The 26,245-nt window shown below is 41.0% G+C and overlaps 1 protein-coding gene across 1 annotated transcript in view; it reads right to left on the bottom strand.

Moving 5' to 3' along the window:
* LOC121946885 (plexin-A1-like) overlaps nt 1–23,391 on the bottom strand; it is a 321,677-nt gene extending 298,286 nt beyond the window's left edge. Inside the window, exon 1 of the mRNA XM_042491694.1 lies at nt 23,246–23,391. The gene's annotated coding sequence lies outside the window, so the exon portion shown is untranslated. The remainder of the gene's footprint in view (nt 1–23,245) is intronic.
* Nucleotides 23,392–26,245: the final 2,854 nt, after the last annotated feature.

The raw sequence follows: 26,245 nt of genomic DNA, 5'->3' as shown, positions 1-26,245 counted from the left end.
CAGCCTCAAAGGAGATAAAAAGAACTCCACCTGCTGCAGTCCATTCACAGACATTCAAAAAACATTGCATATTAGAGCGACACCATAGGACACCAACTTGTTTTTCATCCAACAACAGTTTCTCCTCCTTTTCCACAGTTCAAAAGAACTGCTCATGTTCTTAACCCCTCTGAGTCCCCTCCATGTTTACTGCTAGCCCAGTTTGCTGCTTCCTGTTTGGTGCTGGAGAGAGCATACTTATCAGATGCTGACAATGTTCACATCATTGAACTTTACTATTTGAATGAGCCAAAACTAAAAACTTAAAATAATATTAACCGTGACGATTTTGTCAGAACGTCAAGACGAGAAAAAGGCTGACTGCAGACAGCTCGGAGTGCGTTTTCTGACAGCCTCCCCAAATGATCGAGATCACGGGAGCATGCACCAACTGAGGTAAAACTCATGCATTTATTCTGACATTGGACATTTTTCAGTGACCATGAAATTGTTTGACAAGTCAATTGTTGTAAGGCTGGATTTAAGTTAGAATTCAAGTTGATACCTGGGACAGGTAGAGTGAACCTGACACACTCAGGCCATAAAACGTCTGAAAGGAGACTGGAGTTTACCTTCGGTCCACAGTAATAAACACATAATGGTAGACAACAACAGAAAATCATGCTGTTACTGCTACAATCACACATACTCACACACACAAATTATGTAAGCACACAGTCTTTCCTTAAAGAAATTTCCTCATTCAGTCACTCATAAACACACACACACTTGAATAACTTTAATACACAGCAGCATATGGACTTTGTACAGAGCTTTGTGCAAACTAATCACGAAGTTCCGCTAACACACATTCCCCTTCTGAACACAATCTTCTGCCGACGTTGCTCTTGTTAACATAACATCTTAACCCGGGCCCTCCAGCCACGCTCTCTGACTGCATGCCTTTATCTCAGGCGTGAGGACTTGAAGGCTTGTTGCATTTCTATAACGCAGCGTTCGATATTCATGATTTGCTCTTGTTAACCTTAAAGCGATATTTCAGCTGGGTGCAGCGCTGTGGTGTAGATTTTGGCAGGCGCACGCCCATGGGGGTTCATAAATAATCAGCCGCATATGTTAGCTGTCCTGGTTGAGGGCGGTGATGTATTGGAACTCGCCTTCGTTTTGCTTTTCTTTCGGTGTGAAAATCATAATTCAAGTGGATACAAGAAAAAGTACTCCCGGCCAAATGATGGGGCTTTGGTTGGTGTTATTGTTGCTAGACCTCTTGGAACAATGACAATAATAACTATAATGAGGATGATGATAATAACTCAGTTACAGTATCAACACAATACCTAAGAGTGAAGAGAAAGACAAAGAAACTGAACAGTAAAATTAAGATCGGAGAATAAACAAAAATAATGAAAATAAGTTTACCTAAAGTAGAATGAGCAGGTTTGATTTTATGAGCAGGTAAATATGATGGTCTACAGGGTAATTTTGCTACTCTTCAGTTTACTGCACTGCACATCAGGGTCCCTCTGTTGCTGCTGCGCAACAAATTTTTCAGGCGGGTTTTGGGCATGCATAAAACTTTAAATGTTTTCAACATTTAAGCTTAAGGCACAGAGTTGCACTGCTCATCAATGTCACTTTTGGTCACGTGCACACAGTATGTGCACACAGCCCCACTCCAGGCACTCCCAGCTGTTTTTTCCAAAGGCGCTTCCAAGGGATTATTGGAACGGTCGCGCCTGGAACGATGCGTCTCGTTGTGATCACCCCTTTAGCAAGCGGTGTCAATCATTCAGTGATTAGGCTATGGCTAAACGTGTCTTAACTCAGCATTGTTGCTGTACAAACATTGAGAACCCCAGTAACGAGTCCTAAAACCCAGAAATCTGTTAATATTTCAGCACCTCAGATGTACTCGTCTCAAAGTCAGTGGGTTTTTTAATGGGTTTTTGGTTGGAAGCCTTAAATAAGGCCTGTGGTTGAAACTAGCTGGAGAGATTTTCACATTTTGTTCTATGACATAAAATACATCTGTAAATACCTCACTCGCAAACTTTGAAGCTTTTATGTTACATATAAAAGATGGCTGCTAACAAATGGCTAAAGACTACAGAACATTATTACACCAAACATGGCTTTCAGCCTCGTAGTGTCGTTGGTTTTAGCCTACCAATAGCTTTTTAGTTCTGGCGGTTGTATTTAGGGGGGACGCAAGCTAGCTCCCAACTGCAGCAGGTGGTGTGCAAGGGTGTGCAGGGGTCATTATGTTTCCACATGTTAACACGGCTAGCCGGCTGTCTACCGGCAAAGCCAACCGAAATTAAAGAGGCAAAATATTTATCACAAATCATTTAAATTTCACCACCTCTAAATGGATAGCACATTTAAATGCAAAGCTTATTGAGTCATGGAAGCACCAGACTAAAAGAAAAGGCCTCTTCTATGTAACAACATCTTGCATTTTCTTTTTTCTCCTTTTTTTTTTTTTTTTTAAATTTACCAGTTAGCCACCAGTTAATAGGTGCCTGGTGTTTGGAAGCAAAGTTAACTGAAATTGACACCCCTGAGCAAAATATATAACTTAAATAAATGAGAAAACCATAATAAGTACTAACAGCAGTACAAGAGTAGAATATTTTTATATACTGCTTTAAAAAAGCAGAATAAGATCAAAGAAGATGTTCTAACTTCACCATCAAGGTGAAGTTAGAACATCTTTCTAAAAGTTGTTGGAGAAATTGGAGCTGTTTGAAAGTATTGATAAAGAGGATCAGTGGAGAAAAACACACCCTCAGCCTCAGTAATGTTGACCGGTGGTGCAGCTCATGCCAAGCTCACACTGCAAAATGAAAATACTGATCCAGTGTGAAATATCAGTGTTGCTCATATCATCCATCCTCAGCCAGAGACCTGCTGCTGCTGAATAAATATTCAGTCGGACTGCGTTACAGCTTGAGTCCTCCTGATACTGCTGTTAAACAGTTTTTGCTTCAGGCATGCGGAGGGGACACCCCTGGGCCTGGGGGTCAGAGAGGGCGTGAGAGCACAGACAGGCCGGGCTGGGAGAGAAACAGAGAGGGACAGAGACAGAGACTGAAGGGATCGTGTCTCTGTGGATGTGCTCCGAGGCAGCAATCCAATACTGTAAACACACTGTACCCTTAACCTGGAAGACACGACCCGCAGAGGACGCTGAGAAGATTTTCAGAAGAGTTCATGAGGTTACTAACAGCAGAGTCTTTCCTGACAAGTCGTTTAGTACTTAGTCGTAAATATCGGACTTTTCTGAAGTTGTTAGAGATCCCGCCACTCACCTATATGTCCTGAAACAATGCTACTTCCTGGAAAATGGTGCATCCTCTGTGGGGTGACCTCAAGCTACAAAAGTCCAACTAATGATGTCATCACGAATCAAGGGACGTCCCTGTGGCTAAGGGGTTAAGACAGTCTCTCTCTTTTGTTTCCTGTCATTTCTACTAAGATTATCCGATAAAGTCATCAAATATTAAAATGATAATCATTTAAAAAAGAAGAAAGACCCCGTTTTTCACCAATCATACATTTCTGGCTGATTATCAAGCTGCTTTTCTCTTCTGAACTGATTGCTTATTAATTTATTCAGGGAACACATCACATAAAGGGAAACTGTTGATATATTCTGAAAGATGTACGAGACATTCTGTGAAAAAAAATGTTCGTCCTCCTTGTAGTGCTTCTAATGGCATTCACCAGAATCAAACCGTGGCACAGCAGAAACAACCAATTGGAGCCTAGGAGTCTCTGAGGCAGCTGTCAGTCATGTCAATCGCTCCATGAACTGCTGTCAAACTGTCAAACTAGGCAGCACTGATTATATATGAATCATGATTCTGTTACTGCGTTGCATATTTCTCACCTCCAATGTTTATATACATATCTTAGTGCACTTTTTACCTGTAAAATGAGAAAGTTTGTGACCCTGCAGTCATTTTGAAAACTGTCGAGCCACAGCTTCATCTTATTTTACAGCTAAACATCAAATATGAGTCAAGATTATGTCACTGCATTGCCTCAACCGAACCAACATGGCAGCCAGGTTACAAACTTTATCATTTTACAGTTAAACAATACACTGACATATTTTCTTGTAAGAAAAAGGCAATGTAGTGACAGAGGCTTGATTCATATTTGATCAGCACTGCCTAGTTTGAATGTTTGAGCAGTTCATGAGCAATGATTGACATGACTGACAGCTGGGTTCGAGTTTCCTCGGCTCCAACTGGTTTTGTTTGTTTACATGGTGGTAAGTCCATTAGAAATGCTACAAGGCAATAGAGGACTCAGAGGAGTATGTTCTTCTTTTACAGATAATCTGTCTTATTTAGTGCTGTGTGAATGACAGTTTTAGCTAATATGAAAAAAGTTAACTTTTATACAAAAGTTACCAACTATAGCTTTAAGTAGCCTCAGTGACTGCTGGCATCACATATTGCTCCATTTCTGCTAAAGTACTTTTTATTTTACCAATCCTTTTAGCTGAAAAGAACTCACATGCATCATCAAAAAAACTCTGACCTGTGAATCTGCACAAGTCATTTGGTCTAAATTCTTTCTGTTTGACTGCTTTTTCCTTTACCTGAGTGAATTCTTTGAGAAAGGTATCAAAAGAAGATCATAATTATGTCAAAACACTCTTGAAAGACGTCGATTTTCACTAAACGCACTAAATTATCACCAAAAGACTCAATACGACTGCAGTACAAGCCCACGGGTTAAAAACTATATAATGAGCAGCATTTTTTGAAGTATAATTCACCCACTGAGTCAGTGTCTAAACTGCACAAAGCCAATAATATGACTCATCACTTTATACAAACATCAGCAGATTTAAATTGAGCAAAGATGTATCTTTGAAGCTGTTATATCGTTTGCTGAACTACTATTACTATCACTATGACAAATTTACTGGCTGTGACGTTAGACTGAGTCACTGTGAGAACAACACAGAGCAGTTCATAAAGGACATTTGAGTTGTCAAGGTGACTAGTTATCATAGCTGACCTTCCAGATCCAAATTAGAGCCATAAACCTCAGATTATGGAGGACATCAGTCAGCTGGCCTTCTGATTTCCTTTGACCATGAATGCTCTGCTCATAGATTAATAGAAAAATGCATCAATAACATTTAAACATTATCTCAACAAGTTGGATATAATTTAAACTCAAACTCACTTTGACTTTTCCAGTAAGATCATGTCTTTAGTGCAGCACTGCCTTTTCTTAAATGTTTGTACAACTAAAAACACCAATCTGAAAACAAGCATTAGTTTGAATTAGCCAGGACTTCTTGGCACAGACTGACAGGCCTTGTTCCATTTTTGCAAACATTTATCTGTTTCTGTTGTAAGTGTCAGAGAAGTGATAGCTTCCATCATAAGCCTTGCATCCCAAATCTCAAAGTTGTCTGGAACGTTTTCAATCAACTCATGATACACTTCCTGGAACCTGGCAATGGCAAACTATCTTCTCACAGGCTCAGTTTGTTTATGTGTTTTTGCCTGGCTCCATAAGCTTTTTGAACATTTCCATCCCAGAGTACCAGGGAACTCTTAACACTGTCAATGGCACTTTTTTCAAATCTGGTAAACTGCTCTGCTTCCAACTAAATGTAGTCCTGTCAAGTATCCAGGACATGTTTTTAATCTTGAAGAAAAAAAGAAAGAAAGAGTGAAAATGCAGAAATAATAGGAAGCAAGGATATAGTGAGGAAGGTGTGGTATAAACAGGGTTTTGATTTTTTTTTTTAATGACGTAAACCCAATTAAGATAGCCAGTAGACACTGCTTCCATTGCTAGACCAAAGCTGTGAACATGTGTATGTCTTTTTGTTTTGTTTTTTTTTACAGGTGTATCATGTGCAGTGCTAATAACATGCCGGAAAACAGGTTAGTAAACAGAAAAAAGCAGCATGGAAGCCAGTGAAAATGTTACAGTGCAATTTTCTTTTTTAAAATCTGTCATTTGTTAAGCCTCTCTTTTAAACTCGCCAGCGACTAATTTGGAATGACATTCAAGCGCTGCTTGGATGGAACGGAAAAGAATTTGGTGGTGAATTATTACATCCCACTGGTAATGTTTCCATTACTGCCCTTGTGAGCCGATCGGTGCTCGAGCTGATGAATACCTGTGACTACTGCAGAGTAGTTGTAGCTATAATGAATGCTGATTGCCACCTTTTCTATTAAAGACAAAAGCCAGATGTTAGTTGTTTTTTTTTTAAGTTTTATTTTATTTTTTTTAGATTTTATTATTACTATTATTTATTTGTTTTACTTTATTTCATTTCATTTTATTTTCCAGTCAAAACGGGGCTATTCAGAAGCACTGTCTGAAGGCTTTAGCAGCTTCTCCAAGCACTCTTATCACAAAGACAAGAGTGCCAATTCAGAAAAAAAATCCAAAGATTTACAGAATGAGACATCTGAAAAGACATCTCATTCCCTAAATTAGGATAATCATATATTAAGATAAATTTTCATGGGCACTTGGAAGACAGACATGCCGATTAACTTCAAAGCAGATGTCACTGAGGGCAATATTTCAGTACTAAATGAAGGAAGATTTCAGATCTCAAACATACGCAGAGGAAATAGCTACTACTGGTTAGATATATATGAGACATACTGTATACTGTATGACCTCTGTTTAAGTCAAAAAGGTATATCACACCAAAAACAGCAACATCTGTCCAAAAAGATCTCTCCTTAAACACTGAGAGGCTGTGAATAGAGAGAAAGCACTGTTCATGTGATGCATACCAATTAATGTCTGCGTGACTGTGAGTTTTTGTGTGTGAAAGAGAGAAGGAGAGCTCCAAAGATTGTGGAAACAAGTTCCATTTAGGGCGATAAAAATCTGTTAATCTGGCTGTGCTGGCCCCTCTCAGTATATCAGCCCCATTCATTTCCCTAAAGGACCTCTGGAGTGGGGTAACACTCAGCCCGACGACTCACAGAGAGAACCAGATGTTTGAATGGAGTTGAGCAGTATTCCCCTTCACCATGTCATTGGAGCTGACGTGGTCTTTTGCCAGCAGGCGTGCATTTCACGTAAACAAAAGGATCAGCAGACATAAATGTAAAGACATAATCAAGACAGAAATGTCAAACACCCTGCTGCTCGGGAGCAATGGTGTTGATTTCTGATTTCACTGCAGACTCAGATGTGACTAAATCTCATTTTGTGTGGAAAAAATACACGGAAGAAGCTGACAGAGGGCATCACTGAATTAGCATGTGCACATGTGTAAGCGTCCATTCAAAAAGTGCAACCGAGGGCACCGACTTGAATGGAAACTTGTGTCTTTGCATGCGTGTGTATGTATGTATGTATGTGTGTATGTGTGTGGTTGTGTGTGTGTGTGTGTGTGAGAAGGGGTGTAAAGCCAATGTTCTGGCCCCGTAGACTGTTTTTCCAGCCTGCAAAATGTGGAAAAAATGCGCAGTGACTCCAAGCGTGAAGCAAAGTGCCAGAAACACTGAACCAGGACAAACACATAAAAATCCATGGCTCCATTAGACATGTTCAAGCTTAGCCTGGCATGGCTCGGTTTGGTTCACTTTGGCAGTACAAAATGGATTTCAGAACAACAGCTGCACATAAAACAAATCCCAAATCCACTCTCTGGACCTCAACAAAGACAGATATGTCGATGTATCAGGGTGACATCACTGATAAACTAGATCTGATCTGTAATAAAGGCCTCATTGTCTGTTCAAAGTATGGGCAACAAATTTCTGGTGGGTCCCCTTTACAACAGCAGACAAAATCTTTAGCTGTTTTATGCAGTAAAGTCTCCTGTTAATCTAGATTATGCATGAGACTGTCAATGACTCATTATGACATCACCCAAATATCCTCTTGAAACAATTATTATAATGTAACATGTTGAAGCCTTGATTTGGGGTGCATGTGCACTCACACAGCTGTCACAGTTTACAGTGTAACAGTGTGAAGAGTGGATCTAATCAGAGGGGGTGGAATGCAACCTCTCACCCCTGGCCACGGCCCTCTGCAGCCGCTGGAGCAGCCTTATCTGATTGGTCTGTCTAGCACGGTAATCATTTCCAGAACCCAAACAGGACCGCCAAAAACTGGAGGGACAAGAAGGGAGAGCAAGAGCGCGCTGTTTGAAAGCACTGAGTTCTGCAAAATCCTGCAAGCTACTTGGGTAGAAATCTCCTTTAAATAAAACAAGCAGATCATGCCACTGATTTTTAAAGACAAGAAAACTCAATGTATGTGGCATTTTCTCACCAATTAAGTCTTCCCATTCCATAATTCACCACAGTTGAATAAGGAGCTTTAAGACTCATTGACAGATCCCTTCAGAACAAGGACACCCCCAGGGTGGGGCTGGGGGGGCATGGCCACCCTGATACAACTGCTGCTCCCTCCACTGGTGGAAATTATTTGAGGCTGACATTACTAACTTTATGAAGCTGAGGTAACCTCATTTTTCAAGCTAGTCTACTAGTGTACATGTACTAACTATGTATCAGTGACGGCATAGCTTTGGAATAATGTTGAATAACGGGCCAAAGTTTGGCTAAACTGTGGCAAAGGAACCACTGGGATGGCCATTTTCCAAATTGCCTATTTGAAGATTTTTAAGTTGCCTTACAAATTTGGATATATAACACATTAAAACAGGATTGCTGTAGAACTGACTGCACAGGCAATTAGTCTATGCACATCATCTAATCAGTAATACCAACCGAAAAATAAGAAACCAAAGTGTAACTCTATGGTAGTCATTAACTTTCTTTATTGGCATAGTTTTCAACAAGCCGATACACTTCAACAGCATAACAGAGCTCCTAAAATTCATTTACAGCTTTTGGTCTCTGTGTGCCACTCAAAGACTTTCAGTGAGCCCATCTAGCCACCCCTCAGAAAAATGTGGGTGCACCACTGCTTCACAAGGGGTCTGAACAAAGGAGTAAAGTTGAAGGGGTTATTCATAGTAAAACAGTTTGGTTTATAGTCAGTGTTTCTCATCAAAATGCATTGGCTGTATCCTGGAGGCAAAAAAACTGAGATTAATCCATTCTTTAATCATAAAACATTTGCAAAGTCATTTTCTAATATATTTCTTGTCATTGTGCAACTGTTTGCAACTGCCTTTAGGCACACTCTTAGCACTTCTCCACATGTTAGTGCCACCCCACTCAAAATTAGTGGGACAGTGTGAAACTGACAACAAGAGTGTGAATTGCATTGGTCGTATGCAGAAATATTGGCTTTTTACATTTCTGCAAACCCCAAATAGTATGCTTCATACCAATCATATCAACTTTTCTGAAGGGGCATAGCATATGAGCTACCTTTGTCATTGGGAGATGGAGGGGATGAAGGATGGCGTGACACATAGGCAAGATGCCTGCTAACATGAGACCACTGTTCAAGACCAACAAACAATGAAATCGGTTGCTTTGGAACAAGTCATTGCTGTTTATCCAGGAGCTATTTAGCCACCAAATTTTGGTGTTTTGGAGCAACCCTTTGCTATGTGGAATAAAAAGCTGTTGCTGTTCTTTTTTTTTTTTAAGAGACACTGCTGCATTTCCAGCGAGGATTGTGCCACCAAAACCAGGTTTTTAAAGCCCAAACATCTTTTCCAAACCATAACCAAGTGGTTTTTATACCCAAACCTAACCACATATGAACTACAGCACTGCTGAGATATTACGTTTCAAAATATATGCTGCATAATAATATGAAAATGCAACATAGTATCTGGGATTTGCAGAAAAGTATATAATATAAATAAAATAAAACAGAATTATAATCATAATCAGTCATTTCTGGCAATGGGGTTTCAAGAAAACACATATTTCATCTGAAGTAACAATCTTGTTGTTCTAATCAGTGTTAGTGGGGTTGAACATGCTTCAACACTAAAGAGAAAATATCCAAGCTATTAAATTATGATAAAAGAGAGTTTACTTTGTCTGTTCTCTCATGTAATATAAAACTTCCCGTGTGCAGAGTTTTGAGCTTTTTGCACTGTATTCCTGCAGTGTGTTTCAAACCACTCTTAAGTCACTCTTAAACAGCACCACGAGCAGCAATTCTTTACTGCTTTCAGTCACGCCAGCTCTTCCACATACACACAAACACAGACTTCCTCTGCTCTGTATTTCTCTCAATGCAACTTTTTTTCCAGTTTTGAGCATCAGCATGCAGAGAAAAACCCATCAGTAATCCCCCGCTGCTCAGCTCTGGAACTGCCTGACTGCCCCATGGTAGTTATAGGTCACTCACACACGCACACACACACACACACACACAGACTCTTCTTCAAAAACCCATACATGCACATGCATCAACAAGCATGTCAATGTGGTTCCTGTATGTCATAATAGTTGTACATCTTTCTTTCTCTCTCTCTCTCTCTCTCTCTCTCTCTCTCTCTCTCGCACACACACACACAAACACACGGACACACACGGACACAGCAGCAGCCCAAGTGTGTGACAGAGAAATGCCAGTCTTTATCGCGCCCTGCAGTTTAACCCCTTCTAATCCCTTCAGAGTGGCGGAGCTTTATGGTCAATTCACACTCTTTCATGCTTTTTATTCTGTCTCTCCCTCACTGTAGCCTCAAGAGTAATCCCCCCAGCAGCTGTGGCAAAACATTAGACGTGTGGAATAGACTCATCACACACAGTGACAGTGACATGGATATAACAAACATACACAAAAGCACACTGAGGAAGTCACACAATACTGAGTGGCTCATGTAAAAGGACGCCTGAATAGACGGTGAAGTTATTGATTGCAGTTACAAAATCACACTTTTTAATTTTTTTTTTTAAGATTATGGGAAGATATTCCACTTTCTTTATTTTTAATCAACCAAAAAAGAAAATATTCAGGATAAATGTTCATTTTACTATACTTTTTTTTTCTTTCTTCACAGTTTGCTGAACAAAAACGATTTTTATATTTTAGCAACATATTCTCATTCAACAGTTTGTACGATATCCTAATTAGCACCCTGCAAATGATGTTATGTCTTTACCGTAAAATTACTAAATTAATGGGGGTTAGGGTTTGAAGTTACGTTGGTTAAGTTTACGCAAGTAAAATTACTGTGGTTATGATTAGGAAATTAAACATGGTGACGGCATATTGTAAAATGACCCAAAGTTCACTCAAAGTTCACATGGTCCCGAACACTAGTCGCTTGGGACCACTTCCATAATAATCCCATCACCACGTTGTTCATGTGATTTCAGCCTTTTAAAACACATGGTTACACAAAAATTACTGGTTCATGATTACTTGAGATGTGTACAAATTCTGGTCAATTACTTTTAGTAGGAAAACATAAAAACAGTGCATGAGAATTGAGAACAGCCTGATTTTAATTTTGCAACTAATGACTTTTTCCATGTAGATTAATTTGTAGTGTTGCTCAAATATTAACCAAGATTCAGTTAGTGTACTGCCTACTTTTTGCCTTAAACATCTTGAGAAACATATTTTAGCACACTGTTTGGCTATAATGTGAGACTCTGAACAGGAAGAGGGCACCATATTGTTTCATTTATGTCAATCAAACTGAAAGTAAACAGTCAAACTAAGCAGCTCAAATATGAACCAAAATTATTTAACTGCTTTGCCTGTTTCTCGCCTCAAACATTTTGAGAAGTATATTTTAGTGAACTGTTGACCTGTGACACTGTTTGACTGTCCTGTGACAAAACAGCCAAGCTCTCACTAAGTGACCTGCTGAGAGGGATGTTTATTGGTCTGGTGTGGTGCAGTGCACTCTGGTAGTTGTAGTTGTGCTCTACTTCTTAAGCAAAAGCAAATACTACAGCACCACATTTTAAAAGTATGTGTCTTTCTACTGCACAGACAGACAGTCATTTTATGAAAACTGCCTCTTTCCAGCAGTGAAAACACTTCTTTAAAAGAAATCTAAAATATAGAAAATCAAAAATTACTAACTGTTGCAGGAATAGCTTATTAGTTCAGTATTTGTTCCTGGTTTTATTTAAAAGAGACAAGAATCCATGGCAGGCTCACCCATTTCTGATGACATTGCACCACATCAAACACACAAACAGGTGCAGGTATGATTGAACAGAGTTTACAATAAAGCTCCATAGAAGAAGAAACATGGAGTAGAATTCCTTCAGGACTACACAGAGAAGCCAGTCAACTACATCAGCACACAGTGGGAAAATGAAATGTTGTGTTCAACAGCCACATAAACTGTTCAGTTTCCTCGGTTTCACAAGAGGAAAGAATTTGAAACAGTGTGTGGAGAGGCGAGGCATGAAACACACACACACACACACACACACACACACACACAAAAATGCTCAAAAACAAACCCCATAGCCACACACAAAAACACGCTGACTCAAACTCACACATAATACTTCACACAACCAATTTCAAAAAACCACATACATAAACACTCCCACCGCTTACACAAAGGCACACGCTGCTACGAACACACACGTGCACCCACACACACACAGAGCAAGGAAGTGTATGTATGCAGTGAATGGCTCCGTTTCTCTCATTAGGGAGAAGGAGCTGCCTGCAGCAAAGCCTCCTCTAGTCAGTCTGCTGAGATCTCTAAAACCAACAGCACCAGTCAGACAGAAAGAGAGCGAGAAGAGGAATAAAACAGTCATACACACTGCAGCTACACTAAACAAAAAAAAGATGATGGGACTGGATGGAAGAGAAAGTGGAATCATAAGCAGAAAGAAAGGGATGTTAGGAATACAGTAGATGCAAAGTGTTTTTAAATTGACTAATCTGACTTTCACCTGTAGCACAAAGAACAGCCAATAGTAGCCAAGATACAGAATCTGGGATGTTTCAGTGAGACAGAATTGATGCTTTTCCAGAGCATTAATCAGAATCAGAAATCCTTTATTGATCCCCAAGGGGAAATTGCCTTTAATGAAGGTAAGAAAAAGACTACTCTGCTTGCTGATTTCTGTTCTTGTGAATTAGTTATTGCTTAGTCCAACTGTCACCTGCAAGTGAAAAAACATCTAGTTATCTATTAAAACTGGGGGTCATTACTGTGAAAGTTGTTTTTTTTTAGATGGCAATACTGACAATATTTCACTATTTGTCAGGTTCGACAGGATCTTCTTCACATATTTCTTGTAAAAAGCCAAGACTGTGGTTGAGACCACAAGAGTCAAGGCTGAAAAAGTCCTATTCATATTCACTGCAGTCCTTTGGCTTTAGAAAAGTTTGAAAGTCATCGGAACAGGAACCATAAACAATGTCAATTTCACTTCATTCTCAACTACTTCTACTCTGGAATCATGATTAAAAATTTAAACCTGAAATATGATATGAGAAACAGGTCCCAAATTTGCTCAAAAAATTAAATGTCTAAAATGAAGATACTTGGTGGTTTACAGCAAAGACACACAATGAATCATGGGCATTACTAATGCTAATAAAAGTGAATGTTGAAAGTCATGGTGAAGAATTGGTGAATTTCTCTCTGGGGTGCAGTCTGATTTCCAGTGGAACTGACCAAGAAAGGCAGGAAAGGAAAATACAACAACAACAACAACAACAGCAACAACAACAACAACAACAAACACAACAACAACAAAAACTGTGCCTTATTGAGACCAGAGACTGAGACCAAGACAAGTTTGAATGAAAAAAAACACCAGGACAGTCAGTTAATATAAACAAGACTACAGGTTTACAGCCATGCTAGCTGCTCTTTGAAACTTTACTCTGAGGCAATGATGGTTGGTTGGCTTGGTTGTGAGACACACAATATTTGCAGAGATGTTACAGTGCGTTCACATTGGTCCAGTTTGCATCCAAAAACTACTGTAGCATAAGCAAAAACTGGCAAAAATCATTTTAAAAGGTGAAATCCATCGACATTACATCAGCAGCAATGTTATTGAATGGATTTACAAGTCAGACACGAATAATTGCAGCCTGTTTGCGTCTGCCAGCAGCCTGAAAAAGCCTATAGGACAGTATTGTATTTTGATGCCAGACATTACCAGTGTGTGGGCTTATATTCTGTAGAAACTAACGGGTGTGGGTGTTTTGATGCCAACATACACCGCAAGTGTGTGTTGTCTGAAATCAGATAAAATGTTAGCTGTCAGAGTAATTCTATGAAAAAATTGGACAGTGAACAAAAGCAACAGCTCTTACATTATGAAAAACATAAAACTACCACAAATAACTAAAACTTTAATATTATTTGAATTTCAATACACAGAATTTTTTTAGGTTTTCCAAAGCCTTGTGAATATCTTCAAGAACAGGGAGAAAGATAAAGCAAAGCACAGAGAGAATAAAGAGACGAGAAGAGGATAAAACACAAAATAAAAGCACACAATACGTAAGCTGTGGAGGAAGGAGAAAGAGAGAGAAATAGAGATAGGCATAAAAACAGGAAATAATAGACAGCCCCATTAGGCAGAGGTTATTGAGTAAATTCATCTCACTAGACAAAAGCTTCTCCCGTAGTTGTGTCACTGCTGCTTTCACAAAACCCAACACTTTCTCTCCAATTTCTCTCCATTTGCAACCCCCCACATCTGTAAAAAGCTAAATTACCCGTCTGCATTGCCTTAAAATGGTTTCCCATGCATCACCTCCCTATGTAGGTAGCGATATGCGGAGCAATTTCAGCGGCCGAGGAGATGCCTGAGCACCAGCGCTTTCAAACAGGAAATCTCAAGGTGCCTTAAATGGATTTCAACGTGTTTTTGACCCTGTGGTTCACTTTGTTGTGGGGGAGTGGAAGCATTTACTATCAACACTGCACCGTTTCTGTTTCTTATCAGCTGCATCCTTCTTTCAGACAGAACGCAGGGGAATTGAAACCTGGCAGAATCACATCAGAAGACATAAGAAGGAAGGGCAACAGAGCTAGGCTGTGCAGAACCTCGCTCCAGGAGGCTTAAACTGTGCGGAGAAAGTTCATTTCTCAACTCGAGCAAGAAGTTCATACATCACAGCAAAGCGAAAGCCGATACCTTCGAGCAGGAGTCAGGCATCTGTACACTGTACTTCTCATTCCTACTAGAATTCAGAGCAAGATGAATGTCCGCTTGAGATGTCACACAAGAAGCCTGATTCCCCAGAGATATTGGTGGTGCCGTTGTGCAGTTTGGTACGAATTCAAATGAACAATCAATCAAAGCAATCACATTTTGGTGCGCTTACAGAGAACGTGGAAGGATACAACAAACACCTGCTGAGGTGCCCTTGAGCAAAATGCTGAACCTGTAAGCTACACTTTCCACAATAAGAGTCAAGAGACACGTGAGAGGACGCATCACTCTCTGATCCTATTTCTTAAACATACACATGGACAAAACCTTGCAGTCACCCCTCCCTCACACATGAAGGCCTGGTGTTTGACTAAGCACTCAACAAAATGAGATGAGCTTGTGTGTGTGTGTGTGTGTGTGTGTGTGTGTGTGTGTGTGTGTGTGTGTGTGTGTGTGTGTGTGTGTGTGTGTGTGTGTGTGTGTGTGTGCATGTGTGTGAGTGTGTGTGAGTGTGTGTGTGTGTGAGAGAGAGAGAGAGAGAGAGGATTGGAAGAGTGTTTATACATTCCCTGACTAAGCATTTCCTTGACCACTGTCATTCCTGCATTTCACCACCATTTCTGGATTTCAGGTTTCAGTTTTCCTAAAATGTTAAAAACTCAGCATCGATGGCACTGTCTGTTTGCCATATATTTTTCCCCAGCTGGAAAATTGCTTCCATTGGCAGCATGATGACGCACAAATCATACAAATTCTGTTTTGTTGTTTCTTGTGGTCTGTTTCTTTATTTTTTCTTTCCTGTTTTGTTTATATTTGTTTGAAATTGAGGGATATGAATATTGACTGGACTCCTGGGGAGCTGTGTAGTGTGGGGAATGACTGAACTCTAGATTGTTATATTTTTCACAACAGGAAAAACCATTGGGTAAGTTCTAGCTTGGCTTTGCACTGAAAGTAAAGGTGACTTTTAGAATATTAAAAACAGTATATACTTTGTACTGCAATTATAAAAACTACTGGCAATTTTAATGCCAGACATCGAGCATTTCTGAGAAAATGTCTCTTGAACAATAGTTCTTAACTCATTGAGTGCAATTGACGTATATATACGTCAAAGTGTGTTTTCGGCGGCTGGCACAAGGGGGCACTCTTACGCTCCCTGTGTGTAATTTTTGGGGCTGCTGGGATTCGTAGCTGTAGGACAAAAGATGGTAGATCAAAGCATGAAGTGGAGTAGCCGGGATCAGAGAGCAGAGCGATCTGTACAGAGGTGATTTAAAACCACAGCAACGAAGCTACATCAATTCAATATCGGCATAAAACGCCCCCCAAAAAACAGAGAGGGTCAGGTGGCTAGTTTCACCAGCGGACGCTGGAAGAAACTCTCATGTTTTTAGTGTCTTTGTACAAAATATTCTGTGGGCCTTGAAAGATGACTCTAAATGGTCCTCAAAATGGCCAGAAAAGCTGGCACAAGCCACTTTCCATTATATAACAGGGCTGGCACTCAATGACTTAAGACCAGTAGTCACTGAAACTCCAAATTTACAAAAATACATGATTTGAATATTAAGTGCCAGTATGTTATTTAAACACAATACATGCCTCCATTATGTAATTTGGTTTTTAAAAAGGGCCGTGGTCATTTCATGTATTTCTGTGAGACCAGACTGACTAAATATCATAAGTAGAGATGTCCTGGGCTGATTCTAAGGAGTCAGTACTGAGCTAAAGATTATTTGCAAGGGAAGAAACTCCACTGTTTAACACCAGTCTACAATTGCTTCTACTGGTAAAACCCCACCTATACACCTCGCATTCACCTGTTCACTTTGCAGAAGTTATCATGGCCAGTCTCCACTCCCTGCTACACTGAGCTTGGTGCATCTTTGTGGGGAGTGACAATCCCTGTACATATTTTACATATAATTTATTCCATGTGAGTCAGCTGATTAAAATCTTTTCTGTTTTTCTGTGTCTGTTTCTCCAAACTAACCTGAGCCAAACAATTTCACTGTAGTTCCAGAAGTCTGATCATGTTTAATGTTGTTCACACTGGAAATGTCCGTTTTGAGAACACATTATAGTGCCTTATTGGAAGACTCCACCAGCTGCACTAGGATGAAGCAACAAGACACTGATTTAAGGAAAATTGAGGTGATGGACAGCAGACTGATATCATCTTTTGTCTCATCTAGGCATAGTCATCAAAATCAGCAAAGACTGTTTCGTCAAGTGTAACACTCATGCCACTGTCTTTATGCCTCCTTTCACCTCTTTCATACCAACTTCCCTCTCTCTCCGCAATTCCTGACAATCTTAATCACTTCCAGAAACACCAGAATTGGAATTGCACAACTTCAACCTCAGTCCCTTTTTTTCTATCCGTCCCCTCCCCCGTCTTCAAGTCCTCTCATCTGAGTCACACTGTCAGGAATACCGTCACTCTCTCTTTGCCTTGCTGGCTCCAGCTCCCTTTTTTCTCTCTCTTATTTTGTCATTTCTCACTTTTTAGAAACTCGCCTCAGTTGTTTTCTCCACAACTTCACTCTCTTGATGTTCTGCTGCTTTCTCTTTTGATTATTTCTCTCCCTTTCCATGCAGCTTTCCAAATACATACTAGAGTTAATACATCTCAAGCTAGGCTCCCAAGTATTTCAGGAGTTTGTTCAATTTGAATAAAAGTGGCATCAAATATAACCAATCAAATTTGTTCATCTTCAGACAACGCAATGTATAGCTAGAGGATAACAAAGAACAAATTACCCTTGCCTTTTAGTTTTCAGGAGATTCTTCATTGTCTTGTGTATATTTTCCGATCTTTTGAGTTTTGATGTACTAACTCTTTGCAATGTTACACTTGTTTGCATAAAAACTACCTGAAAGTTGGACAGAAATGTAACATCTGTCATTACCTTTGCTTTTGACCTTCTCACCCCAACAACATCCAATTTCTTCAGCTTCTTTCATCCTATCTAACCCCCCTCTCCTTCAGTAAGCTTTACCAGCAAGCCCAGATAGCACAGCATACTGCATATTGCCACTTTCACCCTCCTCTTGCCTTCACAGGCCTCACTTATCCCTTCTCTCTGCACTTTGCTACACAGAAATCCCCCATTCTTCCATCTTTTTTACTCTCTGTCCTCAAGGTGTCTAGGTCAAGTGAGACACTTTTATTGTCGTGCATCCTAACAGGCTGCGATGCAAAAGTGGTTCCCATCCCTACAACCTGCAACAGATTCTTTCTATTTGCTTAAATTTCTGGTGTCACCCATGTTAAAATTCTAACTGCACCATAAACACCACTAAGCGGCCAGACTGTGCTGTTAGATCTTTACTCTCTCTTGTTCCATCATCTGCTGCAAAGCAACAGACATAAGCTTGGTTGTTTAAGATAAGCCTGCAGTGTGCCGTTTGTGTAAATCCTGACTTCCAAACATTCAAATAGTTTCCTCTGTCAGATGCTGCAAAGCAGCGTACTTTAACACAGAAGCTTCACCTCAAAGTGCTTTACATGGGCTCGCCTGGGGGAGAAAACCAGAAGAAGAACACAGTGCAAACCTATTCCTCTCTGAAACCCATTCAGTATAGTTTTAGAATTTCTTTTTTTTTTTTTTTTTAGCTTGTACCATGGTACTATCCTTCCTGGTGCTGTATGGCCACATTTGAGAGTTGTTTGAAAATAACAGCTGGCATTGTTCTTCAAATAAAAAAAGAGGGTACTGCATGATGCCTTCTAGTCATAGTAGTACTGAAGTATGGCCTTATCCTTCCTTCTGTCCACCTTTGCATTTTCCTCCTGCTCCTCCCCATGGCCTGGGGAATGTCTAACCACCAGTACAGATAACAGAAGACAGATCTGCATCTCAGAGCCATGTACGAAAATAAACAAGAACCTAGCTCTCTAACATTGACCTTGGCCCAGCACTAAATATAAACAAGGAGAAAAGGAGGGCAAAGGGAGGATGTCCGAGTGTGTGTGTCTGAGAAACATGGGGACGTGCTGATCGGACCAATGTTGCAGAAGCACAGGAAACGCAGACAAGTTCAGTAATGCGGGTTTGTTCAGCTACACACACACACACCCACACACACACACACTGATTATTTTGCTGCCTCAACTGTTCAGACAGCACAGAACATAAGGCAGAAATTGGCCATTTGGGATAACAAACACAAGCTGTATGGTCTGCAGCAGCAGAAGAAAATGGGTTGCTGAAATTCTTTTAATTGCTGACAAAACAACGGCAGAATTATCCTTGCTCACACTAGGCTAGGAAATAACTCCCCCAACCACCCACCTACGAGCCTTCGGTCTCGCTTCAAGATACTGAACCGGCGGATGCTAACGACGATCAAAAAGCGCCTCGCAAGTCCTATTTTGAACTCAGGGAAGCGAGTGTTTGCAATCAGGTGGCGTGTGAAAGTGGCTGCCACCTCCGTCTCCTGGTTACCTGCCACATCTGTACGCTGTTGGAGCGTCTCTTACAAGAGAAACTATTTCAATCTGCCTGCCCTGTTTGATCTTCCTTGGCCTTTCACTGCAGAGGCTGCATCAAAAAGGTGCCGGGAACTTAAAAGCTCCATCACCTCATCTCGTCTCTCTCTCTCTCTCTCTCTCTCTATCTCTATCTCTCTCTCTTTCCCAGCCTCTTCCTCTGTCTATTTGGTTCAGGCAAAAATTGGGAGTTGTAAACACGTTGTCACTGGCTCATCAGAAAAAGAGCTAAAAAGACCCAAAACAAGACAATTTGGCTCATCTGCTGTAGTATCACCCATGTTGGAGTCAAAACAACAAAAGAACAAAGACTGTTAAATAAATGAGGTTAAGAAGCTGCAAATTAATTAACAAAGTGATGATGATATTCTTTTGTTCGTGAATTCTTCTTCATCACTTCCATTTTTCTAACCCTGCCCAGTCAGGGCTTGTCTCATTCGCAAATTCTTACATCATCCAATCTCATCTTGCTGCCCACATCCCCTGAGCCAATAAGTTGCTGGATGCTGCACTTAAAATATCATTGTCAAATTCTAACTTTTAGACCCACGTACCCGCTGTGATCTTCAAATCAGGCAAATTTACCTTAGAGCTTTCCCAGCTATTGGCTTCACTCCACCACCACCAGCATTCTGTGCTCGTAGGGAGTGCTGTCCCATCTTTTATCGCCCCAGGTCTAAATTTAATGAGGGCGCTTTATTTTTAACATTGTGAACTGTTGCTTTTCCAATAGATATTGGTATTCTTTTAAATGATCACTCCTTATTCAAATGACTGACAGAGACTGTTATAGCCAGAGAGAGAGAAAAGCTGATCAACACATCATGCCTCTTGGTTGTAATCAAGTCTGTAACCTAGGAGAAGTGATTCACTGATAAACTCTTATATCAGTCATATTTTTATTTGATCTACATGCCAGTCTCAGCTAATTAAATAAACTGCCTCCCAAAAGCAGTTAAAACAAGTGTTCCTGTATATGGGATTTAAACTGGTGTTTCGCCATGTAATATCAGCTTACTTGGCAGTCTATAGTCATCAGCCGCTCGATAGGCGAGAGCGTGGCTCTGACACTGCTGGGTCGGCGCTTCAGCTCCCACTGGGGCCGCCCGTGCAGCATTTCAATATAGACTGTGAAGGCACTGTGAATAAAAAACCCTCAGCTAAATGCCATCTCCATTACATCCTATGGATATGTTATTATAACACACCTCCTTCTCTGGGGTGTTTCTCACATTGAATGAGTTAAAACTGCTGTATCAATCTGGTTTATTGTCAGTCTATTGCCATCTCTCTCACTCGGTTTATTTATTGCAGGCACTTGAAGTGTGGAGCGGGTTGCGCGGAAGGACCGCAGGGCAAGTTGCCGATCGTCTGTAGCTCTTAGCTCAGCCGGGGGTCTGAGCCGCTGAGGGCTGAGAGCATTGACACAGCACCACCCCCACACCTGAACCCCCTACACACAAAAACTCCCTGTGGTGATGTTTCCACTCAAAAACAGCAGCTTTCCTGCTAGGCAAGGTGGTGAGCCCACAGTGTCTATTGTCACTCAGAATGTGGCTGATAAAGCTCAATGTCAAGAATGATCAAAAGGGAAGAGAATTCAGACGACGTTACACATAGTTACCTCAATTAAAAAAAACATGACTGTGCAGTACCTTATTCATTAAATAATCCTGAAAGAAAACTCCAGATTCAATAAGGACAGCTTTAGAATAACAGCTTAAATCCCAGAAAATAGCTTAAAATTTGCTATAAAATGTCATATACCTACACAGGCACTATGTGATACCACATCCAATATCGCTACTGAGCACCACAAACACACTATCAGATCATATACAGCATACATACGTTTAATCTCAGCCACTGTAGATTTTATAAAACAGCAAGAAAGTATGATGCAGTTACTTTTAACACCAGAGACACTAACACCAAATGAGAAGTGTCATCCTGGAACTTTCTTTAAATATTACTGAACGCTGGTTACGGCATCCACAGGATGTCTATAATACACAGAAAGATGAATACGTCGAGAGCAGCGAAGAAAGAATGATCTCCTCTAAGAACAAATTAATAATAAAAGACTCCAAGAATAAACTAGGTAATTAGGTTACAGGCACCGCTGTCGTCGGAGTCACATTTTGACTCATTTTTGGGGCTAAAACCTCTAAAATTGTTGTGTCTCTGCAGGTGTAACAGCAACTAATATGCTCCCCAGTCATTATGTCACTATAACCATGCACGCAGTCGGTTTGGATGTCACGCCTCAGCCCTAAAGTGGAGGTGATGTTCAGGGCTTCTGCCTTATCAACGCGTCCCAGCACAGGCACATCATGACACACATACTTGAGAGAGAGGAGGGAGAAGTCTTTCTTCCCTATACATCTTTTTGCATCTTCTCCTCAGTACCAACATCATCTCACACACACTCATCCTCACAAGTTCACCCTGGAGAGAGATAAGATGCAAGAGAGAAAGAGATGAGAGGAGATTCAGACTATGCAAAGACTCCCTCTCTCTCACATAGACACATAGACACACACACACACACACACACACACACACAACCTTCAGAATTTTTTTTCTGTGATTTGGCAGCCAAACCGGTGGCTTGGCGCCCGTAGTCTCTCAAAATCAGCCCGTCTGCCTCACCTACGCATTTCAAGTCAAAAATTCATAAGGTGACACAAAACTGTCAGCGCACGTTGATGCCACTCCAAAATGACGAAGCTGTGTATTTATGTGTTTATGTGTGGGTGGTTGAGGGGCTCCCACACGCACACACACACACACAGACACACAGGTCAAACACATTATACACATTTTCATTTTGCATCTAAACAAGCACACATAGGCACATAGCTGCATACATGCACAAACTTGCACACAGTCATGGTCTCACTGCACACTGCCTGCATACACTACATACATATGCGCACATGCACACGTACAATTAGTGTTTTCAAGTTCAATTTGTGCAACAATGTTCACCTCCCTACAAGGTTTAATCCTGTTTTTTCAGCAAAATAAAAAAACAGAAGCTACACATCCAAAACTCCCATAATATCCCTATAGGGGATTGTGTGCCTGTGGCGCGCTCAGCTGAGGGTTTATAAAGACTATAAGACACTAGGCAGTCTAATGGCATCACTGCCAAGCCTATCATTGCGACAACATTCCTATAATACCCCTGCGACCTGACATACCATATAAACATTAAAGCTCCAGCATGTGGGAGATAAAACACCCCTGTGGAGCTCATACACTCAAACAACCTATTCAGGCTGTCACTTTGCATCCCCAAAATCCGCAGTTCCTTCCCGGGTGAAGTAAAGCAATCCTTCACCTTCAACAACTTGACCAAATCCAAGAGAAAAAGACTCGAAAGATGGTTCATCCGCAACCTCCTCGTGCGTCTGGCTGCTCCTCCGCCGTGTGCGCAAAACGAGCCATGCGATGTTTCGGAGCGCAAAAAAATGGTATCAACAGAGAGCCGGATTTCTCCCGCAGCACACACTGCTCCGGGTGTGCTCATGACGGGAGACAGATATCTTGCACAGTAGGGCAAGGAGAGGAGAGGAATGGGGTGGGAGAATGTCACCAACATTTCAGATGGAGGGAAAGAAAAAGCTCCAAGACGGGTAGAGAGATAATTAACAACCACAAAAAGTTTGGCTGTACTTACTGATCAAACCGCCCTTCGCGTTCCTCCTGCTTGGCATGATTTTTAGGATGTCAGAGTTGCAGCAGAAGACATTTCCATTCCCGGCGGGCTTGTCAGACAGCAGCAACAGCAGCAAGCAAGCACCGGTTCCGAAGCTCAGCTCTGCAGTTCCGTGCGCACAGGAGAGCAGCGCTCAGCATGAATGAGAGGAGAGCTGCGGTTAGACTCCGGCATCCCCTGGCAGAGAGAGAGAGAGAGAGAGAGAGAGAGAGAGAGAGAGAGAGAGAGAGGGTAGTGACATGAGTGCGCCCCCTAGCTGCCTCATTGCGTAACAGCGCATCGCCAGAAGCACCGCTCCATGGCGCGCATAGGTGGCAGCATCGGACCCGATACAGGCTGCTGTAGCGTGTGCTCTCATGTTCCTAGTAGTGTTGCTGAGGCTCAAACATGTTATGATGAAGGTTGTTTAACTAGGATCAGATTCTTTGATACATTTCTGATAAAAGGCCGCTCCTATTCAGCTTGATTTATTGCTTTTGTCATCTTCTAATAACGCATGCAGAGTGGCACTGCTCTGTTCTCATGTCCTCCTGCTGCTCACAGTGTGTGTGTGTGTGTGTGTGTGTGTGTGTGTGTGTGTGTGTGTGTTCTGAGTTTCTCGTATGTTAAGTGTATTCTTGTGTGTGCATACATGTGAAAGTGGGCATGTGTGTTTTCTACAGTCTGTAGGTGCTTGTGAGCATTTATGTGTGTGTCTGTTCAATAGCATTTACAGCTGAAGGTCAGCTCCTTTGAAACTTGACAAATCATCTCTATCGGCAGTGCTGGCCTTGTCCCCACATCCTCAAAGATTGCAGGCTGCTGGGACTAATTTACAGCACATTTGCACTTCACTGTTTTTATTTGCAAGTAAAGGCATTGTCTGAATACGTCCAATTCTGACATGTGAAGAAAATAAAAGCTCGTAGGGCCTATTAAGAACCTACTTTCTATTTTGAAGGTAATCTACACAGACACTAACTTTAGTAATTTCACTGCCTAATTCGTCAACCGTCTTTACCATCCTTTCTCTCTACCCCTTCAGTGCTTAAGCTGTCCTGTTGAAATAAAGGAATGAAAAGCCAAACAAATCTTGCAAAAAAAAGGGGGGTGGGGGAGTATAGTGAGGGACCAAGCTGGCAGGCATGAGGAGACAAAGGTGGATTTTCTAAAAGAGACCATTATATGCCCAGTTCTTGTCAAAGAGGTCAGTAAAACAGAACTTACCTTGGGCTATGCTGACTCAACATAAACTTAACTGAACAGACTAAACTGAGCACACAAGGAGGACAGATGGCTGAACGGGACTTTTGAAACAAAGAGGTAACACAAAGCCAAACACTGCCAACTAACTGCAAATAAAACCTCATAGCATGAAGATTTTAGAAATTACAAAAACAAAAAGCATCAACAACTTGATACAGTCTGATGTCTCCTCTATGATGTGGCAGACACATGGGACACTTTGATTGGCCGCTTTCTGCAGAGTACTAAACAGCTCTGTTTTGGGGGAGAAGGGGCCTAAAAAGATATGTAGCAAGTGGAAGCAATGGCAGTGCCCCCTCTTATCAGTGGTCACTAAAAGAAATAAAAAAATAAAGAACCATTTGAGGCCAACCTGTCTACCAACAAACTTAAGTCTGACTTCATGAAAACTTAACTAAATGTGCACTCTAATAGAAACATGTGCACTACCAAATAGGGGTGGGCGATATGGCAAAAATATAATATCTATATATAATGTTTATTTAAGGCAAGATCACAATTTTATCAAGATTCTTTTTCATTTTGGATTTTAAGACTACTGTGCACGTAACTGAACAGTACAACCAAGCTAATTTCCCAATCAATTTTGTTTTCCGCTGTTTTGATGGAAACCATGTCTTTTGTCAGGTAAAATATTATAAATGTTGAATTTTTGGGGGGGACAAATTCTTCTGTTTTATTTATTTTCATAAATGACTTCCCACCTGTGAAATAAAGGGGGAAGGGAAAAAAGCCAAGACTTGATGGCTTGCTATGATTGGTTTATCTGTGAATCTATAGGGAAGGCAGGAAACAGACTAGCAAATAGTGCTTCAGTTGAGAAAATACAAGACTAGGTTAAGACCTAGTATATGGCTGGACCATGTACAGTGGTTCCTAACCTTTTGTCTTCAGGGACTTATTTACTATCACTGAATACACTGAAGACATATTTTAGGGATATTTCACATTAAATTAAAACAAAGGTTGAAAATTAGGCAATGTGCCTGTGGCCCCAGGCCCCCAAATCACTATGTCTGCCCCTGGTGGTAATAACGAGAGCTCAGTGCCAGCAGCTGGATGAGACACAGAGCGACGCGCTCTAAATACTTCCATCCAAAGTCTGACTAAACCTGAAACTTACACAAAGTAGTCTATAGAAATCTAAAGAATAACTGTCTGTTGGTTCATTCAGACACTTTGGTTCTGTGAGGAGAAGCTCAACTCTGTTTGTCTGTCTGTCTCTAACCATGCTGCGCTGTCGGGCGATCAGCAGTTTGATCCGTGATAATGAAATGCAGCTCAGTTTTCAAATATACAGCTGTATTCTACAGTCAGTCCTTCACCACATTACATGATTGTTCAACACTTCTGCTTGTCACAGTGTTTTGGCGTGAGATTTGCTTTGATGTCATGAGAGCGTGAATCTGAAGAAAGTGTGTGTCACACGCCAGGAGTGTGAGAGCTGGCAACCCTGAAATATGTTAAAATGCAGAACAATACATTTATAACATCTGCTTTCTCTGGAGCTGTACCCGCTGATCATTAACACATTCTCCCTCTGCGGGATGAACATCCCATGTGACCAGCACAGACGGCGCCAGAGTCGACCACATGATGCGGTACAGCCAAAAAGTTAGGGTGCGTCACGTGTACGAGCATAGAACTACATCAGTTAATGAGTTAATGTGTACTGTAGCATGGTACAAAGATCTCTCCCTGACAGCGGATCGTGGA

Source organism: Plectropomus leopardus, chromosome 8 (assembly GCF_008729295.1).
Source record: "Plectropomus leopardus isolate mb chromosome 8, YSFRI_Pleo_2.0, whole genome shotgun sequence".
NCBI lineage: Eukaryota > Metazoa > Chordata > Actinopteri > Perciformes > Serranidae > Plectropomus > Plectropomus leopardus.
This window is presented reverse-complemented; position numbering and strand designations above follow the sequence as displayed.